Source organism: Pseudopipra pipra, chromosome 8 (genome assembly GCF_036250125.1).
Source record: "Pseudopipra pipra isolate bDixPip1 chromosome 8, bDixPip1.hap1, whole genome shotgun sequence".
NCBI classification, from domain to species: domain Eukaryota; kingdom Metazoa; phylum Chordata; class Aves; order Passeriformes; family Pipridae; genus Pseudopipra; species Pseudopipra pipra.
Window position 1 is genome coordinate 3914664 of NC_087556.1, and position 17722 is coordinate 3932385.

Sequence of the window (17722 nt, forward strand, 5' to 3'; positions counted from 1 at the left end):
CTGCAAGTAGACCAAACCTGTCACCAGACATGACTGTGTGTAAATACTGAGTCTCTGCTCAGTTATGCACCTCCATCCAGACACAGAGTGGGATAAGTGACAGTACAGCAGGACAGATGAGGTCTGCCTAGAGGCACCAGCATCCCCACACACCTCTCTCACCATCAGCCTTCCCCTTGCATAGCACGGGATCTGCCATCCTAAAAATAGGCAGCCGTCCGACAGCTGATCCCCACACAAAGGACCCTCCGTATCCCAGGAATTTCACATGGCTGACAGACAGGGGAGCAGCCCTGCTTTGTGCCCCGAGTGCCGCTGTCAGCCCGTCTGTCCCTGCCCAGCACTGCAGCGTCCCCACAGCTGAGCTCGCTGCAAGCCCCGGCAGCCCCACACGCCCCCGCAGACGCCTCTGCCCCGTGCCCTGCCGCCGAGAAAGCCGGCACAGATTTACACCGGCATACACAAACCTGGGCTCCTATGCTCACAGGCTGGGCTGGTTTTCCATCACACACGTCTTTCCATTCATTTTCGTTCTTCAGCCTAAATCTGCTCTTTTCACCAAGTCACTGTAGTCTTTATGGTGGTGCTTTGCAACTTTACATCCGTGCAAACTACTCGGGGCAGGACGTGCTTATCGTGGGAGCCAAAACCTGCCTGGTGCAACAGCAAGCTAGGAAACAAACCCAGACCCCAAAAGGCACAAAGCTGCCTAAAAGGCATCAAAGTGCCACCACGGGCAATGCTATGAAAATTACGGTGGTTGTGGAAGTAGTCAGTAAGCTTGGAAAGGACTTGCTGCCTGCTGGTGCACCATTCTTACTCTTTCAGTACTTAAGTATCCCTGTACTGCTGGTGCTGCTATGACAAAATAATGTTGCAACACCTCATCGTGGCCACAGTATCTTTAGGCTGGTGGTTTTGTTCCTACGCTGAGAGAAGGTAGGAAATAGGGTAGAAACTGAGCATCTGGGCACAGCAGCACCTGAGGGGGAAGCACAGCCCAGCCAGGGAGGGAAATAGGGCAGGAAAAGCCTAGGCAAGGCTGACCAGAGGGCAGGGGGACAAGCCAGGACCCCACACAGAGCCCAATTCCCTTGCAGGAGAGATGGTTAGGGCTGGATAAGCCTCGATCTCGGGTAGCACATGGCAAGTATCACCATAAATTACCAGGGATAGAGCTGGGACAAGCAGGACACCATTTTAGGACAGCAACAGCCTTGTGTAAGAGCTGTCTGGGCAGGCAAGACAGGAGCCAGCGGCTCCAGGCTCTGGCTGAGGGGTGAGCAGATACCAGGTCCATCCAAGTGCCACCTGCCATGACCAGTCAGCACTGCAGAGCAAGCCCACTGCAGATGGACAGAGGTCCACAACAGGCTGATAAATGCCTTATCTCATCATTACGTTATCCATATGCCCTTAAATCCCAGGGCAGATTTCGCCGGCTCCCCAGCTGCATTTCCCTGCTCGCGCCTGCCAGGCTGGGCAGCAGAAAGGTGCGAGAGCTGCTCTGACACCAAATCTCTTTGTTGTCTATTTATACCCTGCCCTCTGGAAGCAGCTCACTAGCGGCTGTCACTTGGCGTCTTATCTCCCCTCGCTTTGCAAACTGTCTCCTGGCAGCCCCACCGCACCCCTGCCGCCGCCGGGGAGGCTGCTCCCTTCCCACTCACTGGGGTTTTGTTAAAAAAAAAAGGCATCATAAGGCACACAGATTGCACTGTTTGGTTAAAAGGCAGGGCTTGACTCTTCTTTATCAAAGGCATAAGGATTTGCCAGTGATCCCAAGATCCAAGCCGTGGCCTTCATTTCGTTCCTGGCACGCAGAAGTTGATGCCTCCTGCTGCAAAAGTGGCAGGGCACTGAATAATACTCATCACAGTGAACTCTAGGAGTCCCTGCTTACATAGCCTTAGATCTCAAAGCCCTTTTAAAAGCATTTCCATATAATTATCCTCATTTTATAAAAGGGAAAACAAAGTGCACATGTACACTCAAAAGCCATGATCCTAAAGCCTTTGAGCTGGTAAGAGCACCAGGACAGCAGTGACTAACCCATGGATGCACATAGCACTCTCTTCATGTCCCTTTCTGTCAGCATTTGAGGCCTGTTGTATTCCGCAGGGACTTCCAACAAAACCAAACCACATTCACCAAGCATGAAACAGCACTTGACTCAGTCCAGAGAAATTTGCCATTAAACCATCTCACCAGCAGTGGCTGGTGATACAATGTGCCTCACACAGGAGTCCCACAGCGATATTGGAGCCCAGCACCACATGGGGATGTGTCTCAGAGAAGGACTATGGTGCACTCTGCTGGGAACCAGCCCTCTGTTAACCCCATCCTTCCCCAGTTCAGGCAGCAGACAGGCACCGAGGCACCAGGACTGAGAGACAGGGGGTTTTATGAGCAGCCCATGTCTCTGCACCCCCGCGAGCCTCCAGCTGTCTCTGGAGCCACTTGCAAAGCCACAAGGCCAGAAAGTGTCAGCTGGGGCTGGAGGAGCCCTCCCTCCACGGGTCTTGTTGCACAGTCAACTGGTGGGGACAGAGTAGGGTGAGGAGGGCAGCCATGGGAAGCAACAGGGCTGCTGGCAGCTGTTTGTCACAGAAAAGCAAAATGGCCAAGGCAGAGAGTGGGCAGGAGCAAAGCAAAACTGGGTGCTCTGGCCTAGGTGAAGGGAAGGCAATGGGGTGTTGGAAACAAATGACCCCACCACAGCAGCAGGGATGAGTATAGGAAGAGTGGCCACCCCCCAGGAGCAGAGAATCATCATAGAATGGTTTGAGTTGGCAGAGACCTTAAGTATCATCTGTTTCCACCCTCCTGCTGTGGGCAGGGACACCTTCTACTAGACCACCTCACAGCCCCATCCAGCCTGGCCTTGAACACTTCCAGGGATGGGGTGGCCTGTGCCAGCGTCTCACCACCCTCACAGGGAACAATTTCTTCTTAACATTCAATCTATATCTCTCTGCTTTCAAACTGTTCCCCACTTGTTCTATCACTATTTGCCCATGTAAAAAGTCTCTCTTCCCTCTTTTTTTATAACCCCTTTAAGTACCAAGAGGCAGCACTGAGCATCACTGGCGACAGGCCATCAACCCAGGCACAACAGCCACTACTGCAACTCCCCCAGCATCCCCTTCCTCTCACCCAGCTGGGTCTTCTCTCCCCACTATTCATTCCTCCTGCCTCCCAGCTGCCTGTCCCCAGAAACAGACTGGAAATGTGGTCCCAGTTCCGAAAAGCTGCTGCCATCTCCTGGAAAGAGGCTCCTTCCCTAGAGAGTGGTGAGAGCATGCTGGGGCTACCGGGACATTTGACAGAGGGGGCCTGTGGCCACAGGCACCTGCTGCTCTGGGGATGGGCTGATCCTCCCACACCTCTCACCCCAATGACCGAGGATGATGGCAGAGAACAGGATTACAGGCTTGTGCTGCAGAGAGAGCAGGGGACAAGGGCAGGGGCCACCCTTCAGGAGTAGGAACACCCTCCTTCCCAATAACTTTTAACCAGCACAAATAACACCTGGGCACCAAAGTTTCCTTCTCCATCTCCGAACTGCAAAATCAGAGCCTTTGAGGGAAGGAAATAGTGCAGGATGGCTCTCCCACACCAGGTACCAGGACCCCATCATCATCAGGAGGCTGAGGGGGAAATCATTGCAACTCCCTGGGTCTAGTTTCCTCTGCAGTGCCCCTTGGGCTATGCACAGCTACCCACCAAAGTTCAACCTGCCACTTCCACAACTCCACACAGAGATAACTGGCAGTCCCAGAAGCCTTCCTCTGGCACTGGTATACATTTTCATAAACACATCTGTCAAACAGGGTTCGGATGGCTTTTCTTTTTCCCATTTAAAAAAAAAAAAAAAAAAAAATCTAAACCATCTCTTCCTGAAGCCACCAGTCTGAGGGGTTCAAATTGCCCTCCCTGAAGAGCGGCGCCTGCCACAGCACAGCTGAAGGCCCAGGAGCTCCAAGCTGGCCCCAGCCAGTGTCACCAAAGTATTTATATCCTTTTATTGTGCTTTAAACCAGTGGGGAGAAACAGGTGCAGAGTTGTGGCCAGCAACACTCCCCCCAGCCTCAAGCTGTTATATACACCAGCACAGACACACGCATGAGGGAGGACAGAGCCAGGCCTTTTAAATCCCTATCATGGATAAAATCAGGGAGGAGGACACAGACCAACACACAGTAAAGATCTGATGGGTAGATTAAACCCTCACAAGCAATACGTCTGACAAAGACACCCTGCTTCAGCCCATGCAGCCATTCAGAGGGGTCACAGCCAGCTGGGGACACCCCCACGTGCCCAAGGGGGTCCTTCCTGGCTACTTCAGCAAATAAATCCCTGCTGCCCTTCCACTGCCACCCCCAGAATGCAGCCTTAGTGGGACCTGCTGTCTCAGAGATGCTCAGGACAGGATGCAAAGGCCATTTGTGGTGTACATGGGGCTTGGACAGCAGCTCTTACCTCGTTTCTCAGCCTGCAGTCCCATGGGGGTTTGCTGGGGTGCATCTGTCATTCCTCTGCAGAGAGGTGGGGATGTCTCCTTCAGGATAAAACAACTCTTCTGGACACAGATCAGCACTGCCCACTTGAGATTCTCTGAAAACTCCCCATTTTTTTTGCCTTAGGAGGAGGTTGGTTGGCACCTATCCTTAGGGAATCCCCAAAGAAATCTCCTTTAAAAAAACAATTGTGGAGCTGCAGCATCCTCCAAGAAACTGGAAGAGAAGCATGGGTGGGTAGTTTATTGCCCTCATCCCAGGCAGGGTGTCACCATCTAACTCTATACAAACCTGACCCAGACTTTCCTAAGGCAAAATTAAGGGACAACTGGAAGACAACAGTAGCTTTTCAGCCTGAAGTCGACTTGATCAAGAGTCGAATGCCCTCACTGAGCAGACCAGTGGTGCCACTGCTCAGGCTGTGTTTGGGGACACCTCCTAGCCCTGTCCACCCAAAAACACATCAAGGGAAGAACCAGGTGACATCATCAGCTTCACAGCTGTCTGGCCACCCCTCACTTTTCTTTAGCACAGGTGGAGGGTGATATTAAGATTAGCAATGTAATAGCCCAGTGCCTCAAGCCTGCCTGGCCTGGGGCAGCAGAGTTCAGTGGAAGCACAAGGATGCAGCTTGCCTGGTTTTCATGAGAAGCACACAGGAAGCCTTGGATTAATTGACCCAGCATTAATACTTCACTGCTAGAAATCAAAGCTGAGTTTAGCTTTGAAACCCACCTTTTATGGGCAGAGACATTACCCAGTGCTGCAGTGTTCTGTATTACTCCAGAGCAGGATAAAGCCAGGTGCCACTGTGACAAATACTATTCAGCCTTTACTGAAAATGAGCCCTTTTCCTTCCCTTTCTTCTCGAGCAGGGGAGATCAGTGTCAGTGTCCCCTGCAGTCAAACACCTCATAAATCTCCCCTTTGGGAAGCAGGGCAGCCCCGCTCGGCTCCCAGGGAAGAAAGCAGGTATTGTTCAGGCCAGGCTCAGGTGCACCGCAGGGAGTGTCTGCGCCAAACCCAGCCGTGTGTGCCGTGGGACAGGCTGCTGTGACAGCCGGGGCTGACACAGGACTGCAGGTTTCCTCCCCAGAGAATAGCGCTTCCAGTTTTTACATCAATTCCAAGAATAACGATGCACTTTGTAATGTGTGAAATGGAAATACTGGGATCAGGTTCACCTCCGCCGCTCCTCCTGCACACACGACAGGGATACATGTTGCTGGGCGAAGCCATTTCCCCCACTACCATCCCCAGCAGGACAGAGCAAAGCTTTCATAGCCCACTTGCCAGCATCCTTCTCCTAGATTTCAAGGCAGAGCTCCAGGCACCTTTCTTCCCCAGGTCCGCAGATCTATGTAACATCTGGCTCAGCAAGGGGAGACTCCAGTCCCCTGTGTCACTGCCATGGGGAAAATGCTTCCTCTCCCACCACACGCCTCCCCTGGGAAACAAAAGGTCGGGGGAGCCAGAGGGAAATTTATGGGCTTCCCCTCCTAAAAGACTTCTCCAGATGGGTCTCCGATGGTGGATTTTTTTTCCAGGTGAAGGGAAAGAGAAGGAGGGAAGGAGAGGAGGGGAGATGGATAAGGGCAAGACAGCAGGTCACATTTTTCTGCTCGCAGCAAGCCCATCAGGCAGTGGGGCCAGTGAGTGGCCAGGCTGCTACTCCCACTCAAACAGTGATGGCATTGGTTGTTGAGCTCTACAGGGTTCATGAAGCCTGCTCAGGCTCTGCACTCTCAGCTCATACCAAACCAACAACAGAAATCCCCAACACAGCAGCCAGCAGCTAGAGTTGCCCCTTGGAAAAGCACCTTGTGCAAACAGCAATATTTTGGTGATTTGAAGCAATAACCCAACCGGGAATAAGCAGTGTCTTCAGGGGAAGAGGCACAGCACCGCGGAACACTCCGTGTCGGCCAGACCCACAAGCACCAGCCTTGCCAAACCCCAGCACCTTCCTGGGCAGCAGGGTTAGGGGTGACATTATTTCAGTGCCCCTGCTTTTCAAACCAGTCACCTGCAGGCAGCCGGCCCAGCAGGACTTCAGGCATCGTCCAGCCTCCCCCGGATCGCCTGTCAGGAAGAGGAAATGCCATGCATTTTGCAGCCGCTTGTACCTGCGCCAAATCTAAATGCCACCCCTAAAAATACCCGCGGGAAGGAGAGACATGCCCCTGGCCGCTCACCCCTCCAGCCAGGCCACTGCAGCCACGCGGTTGCTTTCAAATGAGGCAGCAAATTGAAGCAGCTGAGTGAGACCCACCCTGGGCTTTCGCTCCTCCCCACGCGGGTCAGACGGCGACAGCCCAGCGTCACCCACCACAAGGCAGCAGCAGAGCCACGGTAACACACTCGCACTGGTCGTGGGCAGGAGTCAACATCCAGGAGCTGCTCTGCATCCACGGGACACCCCTGGGGCTTTGACTAGTGTTCCGAATGAAAATAAGCTCCTGCGATGCTTCTGTCTGATCAGTGGCCAGCCCTGTGTTGCTTTAGCCCAAACGACTTTGATCCCTCTGGCAAAATACCCCAGGCACCCTACTGGCTTCCCTAAAGTCCACAGCCTCCACTCCTCACTAGAGATGGGGCAGCAGCACCTCCCACGGGAGCACTTCTCTCATGCAAAGCAAAGCTGCTCAGTTTGCAGGTGACATCCAGGCACAAAAAGCATCCCTCAGCCCCAGACAAGCGCACTCAGCAAACCACAGCCTGTCTGGAGAAGCTCTCCTGATTAACGGGTTTTTTTAACTGAACAGTGCCTTATTTCCAGTTCTGACTTATTCTGGATAAATCAGGATGAAACCATCCAGTCACTAAGAATTGCCTTCCCATTTCCAGCTGCTTTCCTGCCCCCTAAGAGGGGCAGGAAGAGGTGGTTGGGACAGTTTAGGGAAGCATTAGACACCCCAAAGCCCCAATGCGCTGGGGGGACAAATGGAAGTGCTGAGCTGGGTGTCATCTCCCTGCAGCCTGAGCCATTCCTCAGGGGGATTTGCACCTCTCAAAAACTGGCGCAGTCCAAGGGCTGTTGCGTTGCTGGCACTGGGAAGGGAGAGCTCAGCAGTGTCTCTCACCTTCCCTCCAAAACACATCCCTGCAGCTGGTGGTACCCACACAACTCTCCCTGACATCATGCTGAAACCAGGGGTAGTTTTGCCATTTGCTGTTGAAGCACTGCCACCTCCCACCCCAGCTCCTCACACATGTCAGGGTGCGACACTTCAAGAGCACCCACACTCAGAGTGATGGGCAAAACACCCTGGGAGTCTTGCCAGGGGCAAGAAAGGCAACAGCTTCAGCTCCGCAGCCCCTTTGAGGACATCATCTGCAAAGGCAGCAAAACCCACCTCTGCCTGCACCCAAGATACAGAATATGAACAACTTTCCTGCACAATTGGTATAGGGAATTTAAGAGTTTAAATGTCAGGCTGGCTAAGCAGGACTCCACAGTGCTTATTTAGAGCAAAATAATGTACTTTTTTTCTGTGCAATGCAATCCTGTCACCTCCTTGAAGCCACCCCAAGCCCTGCTTGGACATCTGGACTGAGCAGGCCCACCGGATGCCTGTGAGCATCCCAGGACAAAAGGCTTCTGTGAGGAGGAAGCGGGTGTCCAGGGGTGGGAGTGCAGAGGCCTCCCGGAGCACATGTACAGCTGCCCCAGATCCAAAGGGATGCACCAGCACAACGGGGAAAATTGATGATGATGAGGGAAGTCCATCAGGCTGCGTGTTGGCCCCGCAGATTGATGGCCTCTGCAACGAGCCACACATAATGGCCAAGTTCAGGCTGCAGTGGCCGGGAGCTGAAAGGCAACAGCCATAAATAAGATGGGGAAAAGAGGGAAGACAGAAAGCTGGCAGGGATAAATAAATACTCATGCTGCAGCAGGGCTGGGGGTAGGTGTGAGGGGAAGGGCTGAAGCACCAGGATTGGGATGCAGCCCACATTAGGATGGAGATGCTGCCACAGAAGTGACTTTGAGGTGAGATCTCCCCACACAATAACATTGAGTTATTTCCTCCCCAAACCATCTTTCCACCCAGAACCACAGCCAGCTGCCAAGGGGGCCGTGTCACACATCCTCCCCCAAAATACAGTGGGGAAAGGACAAGAGTGACCAAAGTGTCTTGAGACAGGGGATTTGAGGGTTATAATCTCACCATTACCTAAGCTCCAACTCAGCCTGATGCTTCCCCCCAAGACCTTTACATCTCAGCAAGTTTCTCCATGACTGACTTGACCAGCCTGGCTTCCCTCATCACCTTCCTCAGCCAAAAGTACCTCAGACTTTTCCCCCTTTCAGTTATAGCCCACTAATGAATAGGGGAGGAGGGGGGAGTGGAGGGAACAGAGATGTACTTCTCCCTCATTGTCTCCCATCTGCTTCGTTCAGGACAGTTACTCTTCTCCGGCATAAATAAGCCCTTTGCATTTTGTTGTGCTCTCTTCTCTCTTTCTCCCGTCTCCCCTGTTTTGTCAGGAAAAACCTTGCCCAAAGAGCGGCTGTGATTTACTGCTGCGTTAACAAATGTCAGAGCTCGGGAGCCTTGTAGGAACCGCTCGCTGGCAGCCTGCCTGGACAAACATACTAAAAGTCAACCCTGGCGTGGATACTTGAGGAATTAGTGTCCATACAAAGATGCATTAAATACAGGGAGAAAGATGGGGGATTTTTACAACGGAGGCTTGAAAGCTTCCTCTGGGCTGTTTAACATATGGTGCTCCTTCTCTGCACCTGCCCCTCACAAGAGCAGCTCCTGGATTCCCGTCCTTGTCACCAGACCCCAATGCCACTCAAGTTACAGTTCCCAATGGGTGCTGCTGGTCTGGCAGGGGCTGAGCCCACCTGCAAGGTAGAGGTTTGTACAGTTTTGTGTTGACAGGTAAATTTGCCCCCAATCCTCTCTGCCAGATGGGCTTTGCTGGTGGTGGGCACATCACAGAGCAGCCCCTGCTGGGCCAGGAAAGGTTCCCCACTTGCTACCAAAGGTATATTTTTAAATGCAATACATAGAGGGACAATAATTAAAAAAAAAAAGTCCATAAATCTAACATTTTGCTCATGAAATCCTTACATCCAGCACAACCATAGGGGAACATATCAAACGCGGGGTAACCAGGCAGAGAGAACCATTAGGAAAACAGACTCATTGGCAAAAATAATGATGTTTAAAAACTCTCAGCATTTCCTCCATGGCTGCCAGCAGCTCCTCAGCCCTGCCTGTGTTGGCTGGACCACTGCTGCCCTCAGGCCAGGCCGGCCGTGCATCCCACACAGCCCCACCACTGTTATTGTCATTTGCCCAAATCCCAGGTGCTGCATTAGGGAGGAATATTTTGCATGCATGCTGTGTGTGTGTTTTAAAAGTTAATTCCTCCTCTACCACCTTCTGCTCGACAGATTTGTCCAGCATTGCTGTAGCAAGCAGCCCCATGCCAGGAGAGACACACTCAGCCTTGCAAAGCGTGGCCAGGCAATGTTCCTTGGCCGATGCCAAATTTGAAAAAAAAACAAAACCAAACAAACAAACCAAAAAAAAAAAAAAAAAAAAACCGACCAAAAAAAAAAAAAAACCGACCAAAAAAAAAAAAAAAAAACACACCAAAAAAAACAAAGACAGAATATAGAAAAATATCATGTCCTAAAATTAAAAACTGAAGTAAAATAAATACCCCCTGGGGCTCTCAAGTGCACAGAACATTTTTTCCAAGCAAATCCATTCCCATATATGCACTGCGTGGCGTGTGGCAGTTGCATATATGGGAATGGATTTGCTTAGGAAGGAGAGATAGATGGAGAAGGCTCTGGAAAGACAGTTATATGAACTGATGTGCTGTAAATCTCCTGCATTAAGTGGGATATCATAACCTGCAGTAATTTAGCAACTTCAGAATCATCACACTGACCCAGCTTATACAATGTTACCTTAGTTTACCTCTACGTCCTGCCTCCGAAGCACAGCTCCTCACCCACGAGGCAAGACCCAGAGGAGCACACCGGAAAGGGAAGGATAACTTGGAAACATCTCCTGAGTATTTATGCTGATGGCAGGGAATGGATAAAAGAGCTATTTCCCATCCTCCCTGCACTATATCCTTGCAGAGCAGGGCCACAGGACCTTGTGTCCTCACCACAGAGGTTTGTGTGCACAGGCAGAGCTGGGAGTTGGAAAAGAAAGATCCAGCCAGTCCCACCTGCTCACACCCCCACACCGCTGGCCTCACACTGGGCACAGCTCACCATTCCCAAAAACACATTTGCTGGATGAAACCCTCTCCTTCCCACACCATGATGACTTTTCCCCACCCAGCCTCTTCCTACCAAAAAGCTGCTTCTCCATCAGGTGGATGCCAACAACTCAGGAAGGGGCTTTAATCTCCAAAACAGCTGGGATGTAGGAGGCAGAGGGAGTTGTGAAACAGCCCTTCAGCATAGCAGGTGACCCATCTCTATGGAGCAGGAGCTCAACACTCTCCCCAAACTTGCACCCTTCCACACCAAGCTGCAGGAAGGAATAACACTCCCAGGCTGGGCTTAAATAGAGCCAGCCCATGGGTGTGGACAGGCTCCAGGTGAGGCTGCCAGGGTCATTAATACCAATTAGTGCCCTCAAGACCTGACACAACTAATTACTATCCCAGGGGTCTTGTCCCTGCTGGGGCTCATCCTTGGGGGCCTCAGAGAGTTGCCTTCACTGTGCTGCACATACCCATTGTGTTTCACTGTGCCTTGGTTAATCCTGCACCCAGCCCCTCTGGGCAGTTGGATCCAGTGCAGGATTAGTGCGCACAGACTTTGCCCATCCCCAAAGCCTTGGCCAAACTCATCCGAGCATTCGCTGGCAGGCTGAGCTGTAGCAGTAACTCTAGGGCAGGGACTCAGGGCAAAAAGCCTCTTTATTTGCCCTGCCAGGCCAATAAAGCTTAACTCAGGTATGAGCCGAGTCCTGAAGCGCAGGGAAAGCAGCTGCTCTGGCTGCACTTCCTGCCGCAGGAAGCCCCGGCACCTCTGCGGGGCCGTCGGTCCCAGCCAGGCCCGGCACATCCCGGCATCACCAAAGCCACCTCTCCGCCCAGCCCGGGCTGCGGCACCTCCGACAAAGCCCAGCCTGTTCCTTGCCTTCCCACCATGCCATGTATATCACCAGGCTCCCCTCTCGGCTTTCCCAAAGGAGATGGCTCCTCCATGAATGGGACCCTGTTCCTCCCTCGCTGTGGGACAAGCGGGAGGGTTTCAGCCCCCGCCGCACTTCGTAACTCGGGATTTTATTAGCCCCCAGCCTCTCTGATTCCGAGAAGCTCTAAAAAGAGACTTTGATTTCCATGGTCTGTTTTTTCTTTGGGAATTAAAATACCTTTCATCATTGCACGCAGCAGAGCAGAGTTACGGAAAAGGGGAGGGGATGGAAATTAAAGTAATTGGGGGGAATTACTGGAATGCACAAGGCCTCTCCGGGCGCATCTCTGCCACAGCAAAGGAGCTTCCTTGCCATCTCACTGTGGCAGGAAAAGCTCTGTCTAGCCAATAAGCATTTCTCAGCCTTTTGGGGACACAGAGAAACCCCTCTGCACAGACCCAAGGCAGAAATGCAGCAGGGAGCCCTTGGCTTCTTGCCCCCAAAACCCAGATCGCTGGTTTGTCAGAGCCTTTACAAGTCCCCAGGCTCCCACAGAGCAAGGACCAGAGCCATTTAGTCCAGGTGAAAAATTTTTCTGCTGAAAAATAAGCAAAAAACTACTTATGAATGCTGACTGGAGTTAATAAAATCGTGAAAGCCATATAAAGAATAAAAAGTGTTGAGAAAGGGCTTCTTAACTTCTATTTTAATACAAATACTAGAGCAAAAGCACATTACTGTGCATAAATGGCTGAAATACACCCATCTTACTGATTTCTTTTTTTCCAAACCAGGAAGGCTTTAACCCTGCTCAGCTGGCCTGGGAGCTCTGCCATGGTAGGAACCCATCTCAGGTTGTTCTGACAGAGGCCATGTGGTTTGGCCCCAGAGAGAGCTGAGCCCCATGGCCAAGACTTTTTTTAGCCTAAATTTTTAAAAAATCTTTTTATGTGTGTACAAAGACATAAAAAGAATTGGGAAAACAATCTGGCTTCTAGAAATATGAAAATACTGAGGCAGTCCCTGTCTGGCTGATGCCCCTCCAGGGTGTCCTAGAGATGTCCTGGAGGAGCACGGGGCTCTGAGGGTGAAAGCAAGGCTTTACTCCAAAATGCCCTATGGCAAAAACACTGCTTCCCAACCCCACCTCCAGCCTAGCCAAACTCTGTTTCCACTGGTGAGATTATCCTGGGAGGGGTTACACCAAGAGTAATCAAGAAGCCACAGGGTTCCCCTGTCTGTGTTTTACAGGGCTGACCTCTCCAAGGTGAAAAGTACAGCAGCCCCTTCCCCTCCCAGCTGCTCGGATTTTTAATTTGCTTTCTGCAAATCCCTCCCTCTGCAGCAAGGCCGGGTCACTGCCATGGCCCTACCTGAGCCAGCGGTTTTGGGTGCAACAGCAAGAGAGGAGTTGCCGAAGAGCAGCGAGCAGGAGCAGAGCCGGCGGCAGAGGGGACAAACACGCTGCCCTCCCATGGCAAAACCTACATCAAAGCCAGGACAGGTGGAAAGAGAGGTGGCAAACATCACAGGACAAGCTCAGGCCATGGGAGGCATATTTTGCCTGTGCTAGAAGCAATGTGTATTCTTCCCCCCTCAGATACCTCTCCCAGGTTTCCCCACACACCCAGGCTGCCTGTACCAGCCTGCTTGGGAATAGTGCAAATGCAAAAAGTGAGCAACTTGCCGAAGTAATAAATAACTGGCTTAAAGTAAAGCTAAATAAGTAGCTTAAGGGAGTATGAAGGGAGCTGCAAACTGCCTCATTCAGTCCCTCCAGCAATGGGTCCTGACAGGACAGCGATAGCCATGCCATGGCATGGACCTTCAGGCCAGGAAATGGTCTAAATCAGGCTTCTTCCCTGCAGTATCCTGGGCTGCTTCCTGAGATATTATTGTTTCCCTTCACCCTCTTGATGTATTGTCCTGTAGCAGATTCGGGGTTCCCCAGCGTGTGCCAAGAAACCGCTGGCCGTGACGCACCAACCTGCGTTTAGGCGGCTCCTTCCTGCGGGAGTTGGGAAGCGCAGCCTCCGCCAGGGCTCCCCAGGGTTCCCCCACCTTCTGGTCCAGGGAACCTGATGCATGCATTTCTCACACAAGGGGTGTGAAAAAAGGCAATTTGAGGGAAAGGCGAGGATTAGCAGCATCTCCGTGGCCCTGTGAATGGTAGAGAGCCGTCTGCAGAGCAGAGCCTGTTGTGCTGTTCTGAAATGTAAGCCATCCCCTGCATTTTCCTGGATTTGGCCAAATAAAGATAGGGAAGGGGGGGGGGGAAATAAAAACAAGCCACACCTTTCCTCACCCTGGTTCCCAGGCAATAAAAATATCTCAGAGTAGGAGGCCTGGTTTCGCAGCTCGGCCAGTGACGGAATCATGCGGTGAGCCAAGGCAGCAGGGAGCTCACCTGTATTGCTTGGCTTTTCTTTCCCACAGGGTGGATTTTGAGGATCCCAGTTCCAAGGCAGCACTGGCAAAAGCCATTTGAGTAAGGCTTCCCTTACTCAAATTTGAGTAGTCTTCCCTTCCCAATGCTCCCATGGACCCCTTCTCCTCCTCCCCCCCTTCCATCGCCTGCTTGCAGAGCTAATGAACCCCTGCAAACTCCCAAAGCTCTCTTGGGGATCCTACACCCAGGGGCACATTTTTCCAAGCATCTCTCCAAATATATATGTCAGCAGCAGACAGGGGAGGAGAGCAAGGGAAAAAAACCCATTTTGTGAGTATCCATCTGTTTGCAGATCATTAATTCTCCCTGGGGAGCCCCAGAGCTCTTTCATCTGCTTTTTGCTAAGTTTAGGTCAGGGAGGTTTTCGGGTGCAAGTGTAGTTCAGGGAAAGGCAAAGGCGCCCTGGGCTTTAGCAGATCAATGAGGAGGAATTTGGGTAGGCAACAGGAAAGCTCTTTCCCCGGCTGGGAGGCATCCAGTCAGGGCAGAAACAATCCTGGCTGCTGGAGGCTTTTATAAAAGTAAGAATAGCTGTTTACTCACAGGAAAGCGAGGAACGGAAAAAAGTTATCAACACCATTGTTTGCTGCAAATAATTTCACCTTCTCCAGTCACATGGTGCATTCAAAAAAAACCCTGCTCTTTCTTAGGTAACATCACATACAGGAGTCAACTATGTAGCACCTATGTAGCTGAGCTCACTCCTGGCCGGCCCCGAGGGCTCGGCTTGAGCCCACCCCACGGCAGAGCCCGTTTCCCATCACCTCTACGGCTCTTTCTCGCTCCCGGCACCTTGTGGCCAAGACAACCTGACCTGAAATCCGCTTTTCCAGACGGGATATCCCTCTGCGGCTGCATTTAGGGGCTGACAGCTCTTTAATTGCCATTTATGAAACACCCTGCCACAGCCCGGAGTGCAAAAAACTTCTCAGTGCTCAGCTAAGAAACCGTTTCTAACGCTTGCTGGCTGCAGCATCGTTTGCCTGGGGTCCCTCCCCCGGACTATAGTGGGGTTTGGGGGTTCATGAGCAAGCTTAGGCAATCTCAGAGCAGCACGGGACCGAAAACCCCCACAAAATACTGCTGTCTAGACAGAAATTGTGGTATGTCCTTCTCTGCGACTTCTCTGACATGTTGCTCCCGGGGAAGGGTCCTTCCCGGTCTGAACCATGCTATTCCACCGGAACGTTGTGGAGGGCTCCTTTCTCTCCACCTATGACCCAGCATCGCCTCCCCTCTCCCCTTGCAGCCCCCTACAACCGATGGCTCCCTGGAAAAGGCAGCACACCCAAAGCCCGGCGTTCTGGCCCGTGTCCGGCCAAGGCCAAGGGCGCAGGATCCCAGCACCACCTCCTGGTAACGCGCCGCCATGCACGGCCCGCAAATCCCCCAGCAAGCCACGGGGCCATCTGGGGAGAGAACCCGGGGCTGCCCAGACCCCAGACTTTCACGTGTCTGGCCAAGTACGGGCATCTTTCCCTTCCCCCGGCAGCACGGGGCGGCTGCGGACGCAGGACCCCCCATTGCATCCCCCAGTGAGCGGCAGCTGCCTGCTGTGGGGTGAATAGCGGCGCGGCTCGGCCGAGAGGCGACCGAGTTTAATTGGAGATGAATGGGCAGCTCCCTGCAACCCGTGACATTTTCATTGCAGGCTAACAAGGGGAGAAAAATCCAATTAGGTAACAAAGGGGGTCCCTAATCGGCCGCGCAGCCCGGCGCGGGGCAGCCAGGACAGCACAGCATCCCACAGGAGAGCAGGGACAGACCATGGGAAAACAAGAAAGCCGTCCAAAAGATTCCTCTTCTGGTATTGCAGAGGCCATACTGCAGGATGCCAAGTGCACCCAAAAAATGTAGTTATAGAGTTGCTATTTGCACCCCCCGCGGTCCCATCCATAAGTCTCCCAGGTCACTGAAATAAAGCTAAAGTGCCCCAATGTGAGCTGAGCAGGGCAGGGCAGGGGCATTTCCCACATACGGAGTCTGAGAGCAGGGGTAAGTAAGCTGCAGCCAGGAGCACGCTGCCCCTCAAAGAAAATAGTAATAAAATTTGGCAGACTCCTCCCGTGGCACCCACCCAACACCAAATGTTCAAGAAAACCAAGTTCCAGGAGCAGGTAAGGAATGAACCACATCAGAGTTCATTACCAGAGTAGCTTTTTCAAACCACAAAAGGTTTTGGATAACTCTGGGTTGCAGTTTTTCCAGCAACAGGTGCCTTTTCACGGTTTTAATGTGTGCAGTCAGAAGTACCATTTATCTCCAAGCTCTGGTGCCTAAAGTGGGGGTGGGGGGAATTATGATGACACTCACACACATGCAAAACCCCCTCCTGCCAAAATGCAGGGATATTGGGGCATCACGGGCTGTGGCAAGGGCATAGCAGTGCACTGGGAAAGGCAAGGGGGGCAGGCACATAAATAACAGCTGGGGTTTAAAGGAAGGGTGATAAATGGGAACGTCGCACTCTCTCGGGAATTATTAACGGTGGGGGAGGCTGGAACCTTGGCTTTGCCCCAGGAGCTGGGCTGTGTGGAGAAAGCCAATGGGTGGGAGTGGGCAGGGGGAACAGATGGCTGGGGGAGGCCAGGGGTCCGACCAGGAGCAGGGGCTCTCCACCAGCACAGCACAAGGAGCTGTGGTGGAGTACAGCAGCTGCATCTCCCACAGGACACAGCTGGGCTGCGTGGAGGGAAGGACCCCCTGTGCCCTCTCCTCCCTGGAGCCCCTCAGGTGCTCCAGCCACAGCTCCAGGTGGCCACCGTTGAGTATTGACCCAGCGCTATCTCAGCTCCCACCTTATCAGGGCAAGAGCCAGCTCTGGGCACCAGCACCTGCCCCATTAATCTTCCCCCTGTCCCGCAGGCATGAGGTCTCGGTGCCTGAAACAGCCTGCCCAGGGAGGGAGCGGGAGGGCTTGGGCCCTGGTGCCCAGCATGATGGATTGGTACCTGGGAGGTGACAGAGAGAGCGCTTTTTCTTTTTCCCTTAAGCTCCTGCCATCGCCTCTGCCCTGGCAAGGGGACTGTGGGCAGGACAGGTGCCTTTATATCTGGGCATACTCATGGCAACTTTTTCCGCTGAAATTTGAATACTGAATACTGAAGACTGAAGACTGGGGATGTAGTGCCTTGAGGAAGAGAGAAAGTGAGCTCCACTCGCAAACACAGGGTGGGAAAGGAGGAGGAAATAATTTCCCTACAGTTTCTCTCTGAAATAATGAGCTGACCCTGGGCGAGCAACGCACATTCTGCTCACAGCTTTTAGGCTGAAGACGGAAATGTGATTCCCCTTGCCAGGGCCAGCTCCAGACAGAGCTGCACAAAGTCCAGGCAAGATCACATCTGAGGCCCCAGGAAAATGAAGTAAAGCGTCATAGTTCTGGTTTAAATGAAAACAAAAGGCAGCGATTCTTCATGGCTGCAGCTGCACAACTCCTGGCTGCAAGGGTTAAATGCGGTCAGAAACATCTGTGGGGGCCATTAAGCACAAAACCTCTGTGTGCCCCTCAGGGAGGGAAGCCCCGTGTTTTGACCGAGCAGGAGCCCCACGATGAAGGGGTCACTGAGGTGGTTCCAAATGCCTCACCCCCAGCACCCTGCTCTTGCCTGTGCCCCAGCAAA